Below are 7,493 nucleotides of genomic sequence, written 5' to 3'. Positions count from 1 at the left end.
GCTGGTACTATAATATGCTCCAGAAGAAATATCTGCAGGGGCTTCCATTCCAGCTGGAAAAGGCAACTAAGAAAATGAAGGCGAGGGAGAGGCCAGTAATTTTTGGTGCACCTAGTCTTTGCCTTTATTGCTTTCTATTCCTCCGTACTTTTGCCTTAGATTTGTACGACATTATGGGATCAGGGCTGGCAAAGCAACCAAAGCAATTTAATCCTTTGCATTTCTAAATGAAAGGAGGAAGTTCTTCCTGCAGTTGCTTCCTTGACTTTCAACAAAATTTAATTATTTTCCACCCATCACAACACACATACTGTAAACATAAACCCAATTATTTTTAATTAGATGAATTCATCAAGAAAAATGTTTAAAAAATAATGAGAAAGATAAGCTGTATTTTGTTAATTGTTTTTAGGATGATTCCACAAGGAGACAATTTTGTAATTGCATTTAAGATATTCTACTGAGAATAAGAACATCTTTTCATTTAACCTAAATCCTATTCTCAAGAGCCAATTCTGGCTGGGTTATTGCTCTATTTGCAACAAGTAGATGATGCAGGATATATACAGTCTTCACCTTGAACATGACATGTCATTATTAGCTGCAAAAGAACATTACGAATAGCAACAGAAACCAAAGTCAAAATATTTTCTATTTCCATTCTAAATCTATATTGTAGACACCAGCCTATTCAGGTTTTTGACAGCTCATCTGCAACAACCTTGAAACCTATTTATTATGTCGTATATGTTCCAAGGATGAGACAAAAATTATACTGATAGCATGTCTGTTTTAACAGTGTAAATGCATGATTGAAGAGCAGGAGAACTGAACAATGGTCCCCAATTAACTGTTTATAAATATTGTGAAGCTAAGGGACACCAAGTTTCCCAGAAAAAAGAAAAAGAAACACAAAATTACATGTTTTACACAAAGCATTTGTTTTGCCAAGCTAGGCATTATTATAGCACCATTAATCTGCTTTACTGCCATGATTCAGAGACGCTAAAACAGTTATTTACATATTTTATTCATTTATTACTGTATTTTTATCCCACCCTAATCACCAGGCTCTGGGCAATTTACAATCAATTAAAAAAAAAGATAAAAAACGGCAGCTGACACTATAAAACCCAGAATCCAATTTCAAGAAATCTAATTTAAAAAAAATATAAAATTAGAAATAAAAAACAATGACCAGCAAAAAAGAAGTGCAACAAATAGCTACATAGATCCCAAATGTCTAGCAAAATAGAACATATTCATTGTCTTCCTGAAAATATTGGGGAAGGGAGAGTATTAGGTGACAAGCTATTTCATCTGCCAGCTCCCAGTCCTCCCACTTTTGTGGTGAACAACAGAACAGGGAAGAATTGCCAAGCAATCCCTCTTAACTTAATCGCACTGAATAGGCAGATTCTGCCTGGCAGAGTTATTTTGCTCTCTAGCCACAGAATAATTATCTCTGATACTGATTCAAAACCAAGTACCAGTTATCCAAGAGTTGCTATGTCAGTGGAAGATTTTACAAAAAAAATAAAAGACATGGGGGACTTTTTTAAGAGTTAGCATTACTCCTTGAGTGTGTCCTCTGTACAATTTCCATGTTGCCAGTTTGGAAGTACTGTAATTAGAGAGTACTCTGATGGCATAGGAAACACTAACATCTATCCCCCCCCCAAAAAAAACCCTGCAGGAATGAATGGTCTATGAAATAAATAAAATTCCACCTAATGTCAGGGCTGAGCCTGAGGTTTTATGGATGGCTAGTTAGTATAATATAAATAAGTAGAAATCATTGATTTTGCTCGTATATGTTGGCGGCTTAACACAATGTTATCCTCCGCTACAAGGATATAGTTTTGTATATATACATTTTCTGAAGGCATTTCTCCAGAGTTCACATAACAATTGATGTTTTTTCCACAACCCAGATATTAACTGCAAGAGAGAACTGAAAATCACAGTTCCAATTGTAAACATGGGGTTTATGTGTAACTGAACAGACTATATTAAAATTCTCTGTACAGAAACAGAAGGATGAAAGCATAAATATCGTTTCTTGGACAATGTGCTTTGCAAATGGCATCAAGAACAGGTTGTCTCTAGTCTTATGTGCAGTTGCCCCAGGTGGTGAGCCACTGAACAGCAGTGTATATATAGCCGTGGTGGCGAACCTATGGCACGCATGCCACAGGTGGCATGCAGAGCCCTCTCTGTGGGCACATGCACCATCGCCCCAGTCCTAGGCCTTCAGCAGGGTTTTATAAAACCTTTTCGCTTTAGGCCTCCGCTGCCATGTGCCAAAAAAAAAGGTTCAATCAATCAATCAATTTCATCTTGCGGGGAAAAAAAAGATCTCACAAAGTTGGAATTGATTGAACTTTTTAGTCCCACCCAGTCTGCCGTTACCACTGCAGCCACGCCCACGCAATGGGCCATGCCCTTCCAGCACCCTACGATACATAAGTGGGTTTTGGGTTGCAGTTTTGGCACTCGGTCTCTAAAAGGTTCGCCATCACTGATATATAGGTAGGGAGTACAATATTCTCCAGTTTTACATAGTCACTGGCTTTTTTTTTAGATAAGACAGGCAATAAAAGGCGTGTTAAGCCTTCCTGGCTCCCTTGTGTTTTTACGTTCTTATTCATGATCCTGGACACAACTCCTGTTTCTGGTTTCAACAAGCCAGCCATATCTACCAATGGATCCCCATAAAATAGTTGGATATCTGAAATTAAACTGCTTCTCTTCTTGTCACACGGTTTGTCTTGAATGACAACATTTGACCTGGAAGGTCTTATGGGGAAAGACCTGTAACCTGGAAGAGCAAATTCAGCACCCATCTCTCAAATTCAGTTTCTCATTTTTCTGCCTTTAATGCCTTCTGCCTCGTTACCATCTCAGAGTATGAAATGCTACTATTGTTAGTCCAAAAAGTACTTGTTACTGTCTTGTTTACTATTCATTTTCTGTGTACTTTTGTTGATATACACATTTTTGTGAACAACTGTCCCCAACACTATGTCTTTGATGTGAAATTTTCTCTAAACTACAAATGTGAATGGATCCCTTTCTTTAGAACAGTGATGGCGAACCTTTTAGAGACCAAGTGCCCCAAAACCGCCCCACCGCTCCCACCCACCCCCTGCCTGCTCCGCCTGCCCTCACCTATCCACAGGGCCACCCACTACTTCCATGGCCTGCCATAGCAGATCACTCAGGCGGCTCTGCAGTGCCATGGTGGCCACACCCTCCACCCGTGCCCCGCAGCATCATCTGTGCACGATGGGGTGTGAGGGCAGATTCTTGTCCCTGCTGCCTGGCTGCCATGTCCTTGGCTGCACTGCTGTGCACAGGCCGCACCCAGTGGTGACTGTGTTCTGAACCAGCCCTCTTCTGGCCTTGTAATAAGGCAAACCCCTATTCAGAAAGAAGAGACTGGAGAGCGTCCAAGGCTGAAAAGCGTTTGCCAAGATTTAATAGTCAATTAACAAAACAAGAAACCAAAACTCCGGAACTTGAATCCTCAAGCAGAAGGGTTGCTTTCAGCAACCAGCCCCTCCCCAAACACTCCTTTTATTGAGAGCTCAGGGCGTGGTCTCCCTGTGCCTCCTCCCGAGGAGACCCGCAGCCTTTTTCTGCTTAGTCCTGCTCGACTGCCTCCTGCGTCGGGCGTCCTTGAACAGGGCCAGCTGTGGGTCATCATCCTCCGCACTATCGGGCTCACGCAGCTGAGAGGAGGTCCCCGGCTGGGAGCTCTGCCAAGCCTGCAAGCCATCATCAGCCGGTTCGTCACCCACACACACCTCCTCCCCCTCATCTGAGTCATCCGATACATCTGAGCCGGGTGCCGAACCCACAGGCTGACCCTGAGTCACAACACTATCCCGCACCGCAGGGCCCTTCCCCCGGGGCTGCCGATCCGGATGCGGTCGGGATGGGAACTGTTCGTGAAAAGCAGTCACCAACGCAGGGGCATGAACGGCGGTCGCGTCTTCCCATGTGAAGTCCTCCAGCCCGTACCCTTTCCACTCGATCAGGTACTGGAAGCGACCTTTCAGCCAACGGGAATCCCGGATGCTGGCGACCTCGTACTCGGGGGTGCTGCCGCCATCGCGAGGTCCTGATGGGGGAGGTTCCGCTTGGCGAAGTGGACAAGCCGGTTGTTCGGGGACCAACAAGGACCGATGGAAGACGGGGTGCACGCGCAGGGAACGTGGCAGAGTTAAACGATAGGCGACCGGGTTAATGACGGCCTCGACTGGGAACGGTCCAAGGTAACGGTGGTCCAGCTTCCTCGCCGGCCGAGTGGATGGTAGGTTCCTGGTAGACAGCCAGACCCGATCCCCCACCGACAGTGGAGGCGTATCCCTTCTCGACCGATCGGCGAACCTCTTATAGTCGGCCTTGGCCTTCTCCAGCTGCCGTCGCACCAACCGATGGATCGCCTGTAACTCCGCCATGAATTCGTTCGCTGCCGGCTCCGGTGAGTCCACGGGCGAAAGGGGGAAAAACCGGGGGTGATAACCCACGTTGGCCAAGAACGGTGTCATCTGCGTGGAGGTGTGCTGCGAGTTGTTAAAGGCAAACTCGGCTATGGCCAAATAGTCCACCCAATTGTCCTGCTGCAGGTTAACGTAGCAGCGCAGATACTGCTCTAAGATGCCGATGACCTTCTCGGTACCCCCGTCGGTCTGAGGATGATGCGCGGACGAGAGGCAAACCTTAATGTCCAACGCCCGCATCAACTCCTGCCAGAAGCGGGCTGTAAACTGGGCCCCCCTATCGGAGACGACTCTATCGGGGAGGCCGTGCAGCCGGAACACCTGTTGGATGAACATGCGACTAGTGGCGCGAGCTGACGGTAAGCCGCGACAGGGGATGAAGTGCGCCATCTTGGTCAGCATGTCCACCACCACAAACACTGTCGTGAAGCCGGAGGATGGGGGTAGATCCGTCAGAAAGTCCATGGACACAGCCCCCCAGGGTCTCTTGGGTGTTGGCAAAGGCTGCAGTAAACCAGGCGGGGCCCCTGTCGCTGACTTGGCCTGCCTGCATGGGACGCAGGAGGTGACATAAGACTGGACGTCGTGTCGGACTCGGGGCCACCAGAAGGTACGGGAGACCAGGTTCAGAGTCTTGAACAGGCCAAAATGCCCCGCAGCCGGGTTATCATGACACTGGCTGAGGACGAGTCCCCTGAGTGGCCCTCCCGGAACATAGAGCCGGTCACGATAATACAGGAGTCCATCCGTGACCGACCAAGGCGAATCTGGCCCCACCTCTTCCTTCCGCTGAGCCACCCACGCCTCCTGCTGCTGCGCCTCCCTGATCCGAGCCCGTATATCCACCGGCTCCCGCACCGCAGCAAAAGACTCGACGGGGATCACTGTCCTGGGCGGAAGCTTGTCCTCCACTCGGGTGTACTCGGGCTTCCTGGACAGAGCATCCGCTCTCTGGTTGTGCCCGCTGGGTATGTACCGCACCCGGAAGTCAAACCTCGCAAAGAAGAGGGACCACCGGATCTGGCGTTGGTTCAGATTCCGAGCGGTCTGCAGGCTTTCCAGATTCTTGTGGTCCGTCCGGACCTCGATTTGATGCCGCGCCCCCTCCAGATGATGCCTCCAAGCCTCGAACGCCGCCTTGATGGCCAGCAGCTCCTTCTCCCAGATGGTATAGTTGCGCTCCGAGGGATTCAATTTCCGGGAGTGATACGCGCAAGGGAAAAGGGTACCGCTGGGCGTCGCTGCCTGGAGTAACACGGCCCCAATGGCAATGTCGGAGGCGTCCGCCTCCACGACAAACGGCCGTTGCGGGTCAGGATGCTTCAAGATGGGCTCCTTCATGAAGGCGTCCTTCAAAGCTTGGAACGCCTGTTGTTCGGGGGCGTTCCACTGGAACCGAGTCTTCTTCTGCAGGAGCCGGGTGAGGGGGGCTGTCAAGGCAGCAAAGCCAGGGATGAATGTCCGATAGTAGTTGGCAAATCCAAGAAGTCGCTGAACATCCTTCACGCGACGCGGGGGTTGCCAACTCTGCAACGACTCAACTTTACTCGGTTCCATGGCGATGCCCTCAGGAGAAATGCGGTGACCCAGGAAATCGATGGTCACCTGGTAGAACTGGCACTTCTCCAACTTGGCAAACAGCCGATGTTTCCGGAGGCGCTGCAGGACCTGACGGAGATGCTGATGATGCGCTTCACGCGACGGGGAGTAAATCAGGATGTCGTCCAGGTAAATCACGACAAACTGGTCCAACAGATCTCGAAAGATGTCGTTCATAAAATGCTGAAACACAGCGGGGGCGTTGGTCAGGCCAAACGGCATCACCGTGTACTCGAAATGTCCATAGCGAGTACCAAACGCCGTCTTCCACTCATCACCCGGCCGAACCCTGACGAGGTTGTAAGCTCCACGCAGGTCCAGTTTCGTGAAGATCTTAGCCTCCCGGAGTCGGTCCAAGAGCTCGGGGATGAGGGGCAGCGGGTAGCGGTTACGCACCGTGATGGCATTGAGTTTCCGGTAGTCACAGCAAAGCCGTAACTCGCCCGACTTCTTTTTGACGAAGAGCACGGGCGCAGACACAGGCGAGGACGAGGGCCGGATGAAACCACGAGCCAAATTCTTTGTCAGGAAGTCCCGCAATGCAGCCAACTCGGGCTCCGACATGGAGTACAAATGCCCCACTGGGAGAGGCGCATCAGGGACTAGATCAATGGAGCAGTCGTAGGGCCTGTGCGGGGGCAATTGGTCCGCCTCTGACTCGCTGAACACATCAGCAAAGTCGGACAGTTCGGGAGGCAAGGAAACCCCCGAGGAACCCTCCACCTGGCCGGCACAGATATGGCGGGTGTGGTCCACGCACTGCAAACTTGGGAAGGTGACCAAGTTCTGAGACCAATAGATCTGTGGATCATGCGCCCGGAGCCACGCCAGTCCCAAGACCACGGGGAAGTGCAGATCCGAAGTGATGTAGAACTGGATGGCCTCCACATGGGAACTGATGGCCATACACACGGGTTGCGTGGCGGCCGTAATAGGCCCGGACAGGAGCACTCGACCATCGATGGTCTCCACAAGCATGGGCGGATCCACCGGACACTGGGGAACAGCCCATTTGGCCACGAAGGCCGAGTCCATAAAGTTAGTGGTAGCCCCAGAGTCAATTAAGGCATGGACCGGAATCCCCTCTGGCTTGCCAGGAAGGATCAGACGTGCCTCCAAAATCAAATGCCGTGGAGGTTCACAGGCACCATCGGAACGGCGTCGCTCGGCGTGGTCGTTGTGGGTCGCCCGATCTATCACACCGTCTAGATCGGGCTCGGGCCGTTTCCCGACAGCAAAGTAGAAGACTTTCTCGGGGCAGGCTTGGTCACTGATGCCCGCTGACGCTTCTTTGGGCAAGAAGCAGCCAAATGTCCAGGGTCCCCACAGTAAAAACACAACCCCCCCGACCGTCGTCTGTCCATTTCCGTCACCGATAGACGGGAC

Source organism: Vipera berus, assembly GCF_964194415.1.
Source record: "Vipera berus genome assembly, chromosome: 1".
In the NCBI taxonomy this organism is placed as follows: Eukaryota; Metazoa; Chordata; class Lepidosauria; order Squamata; family Viperidae; genus Vipera; species Vipera berus.
Note: the sequence above shows the minus strand (reverse complement) of the source record.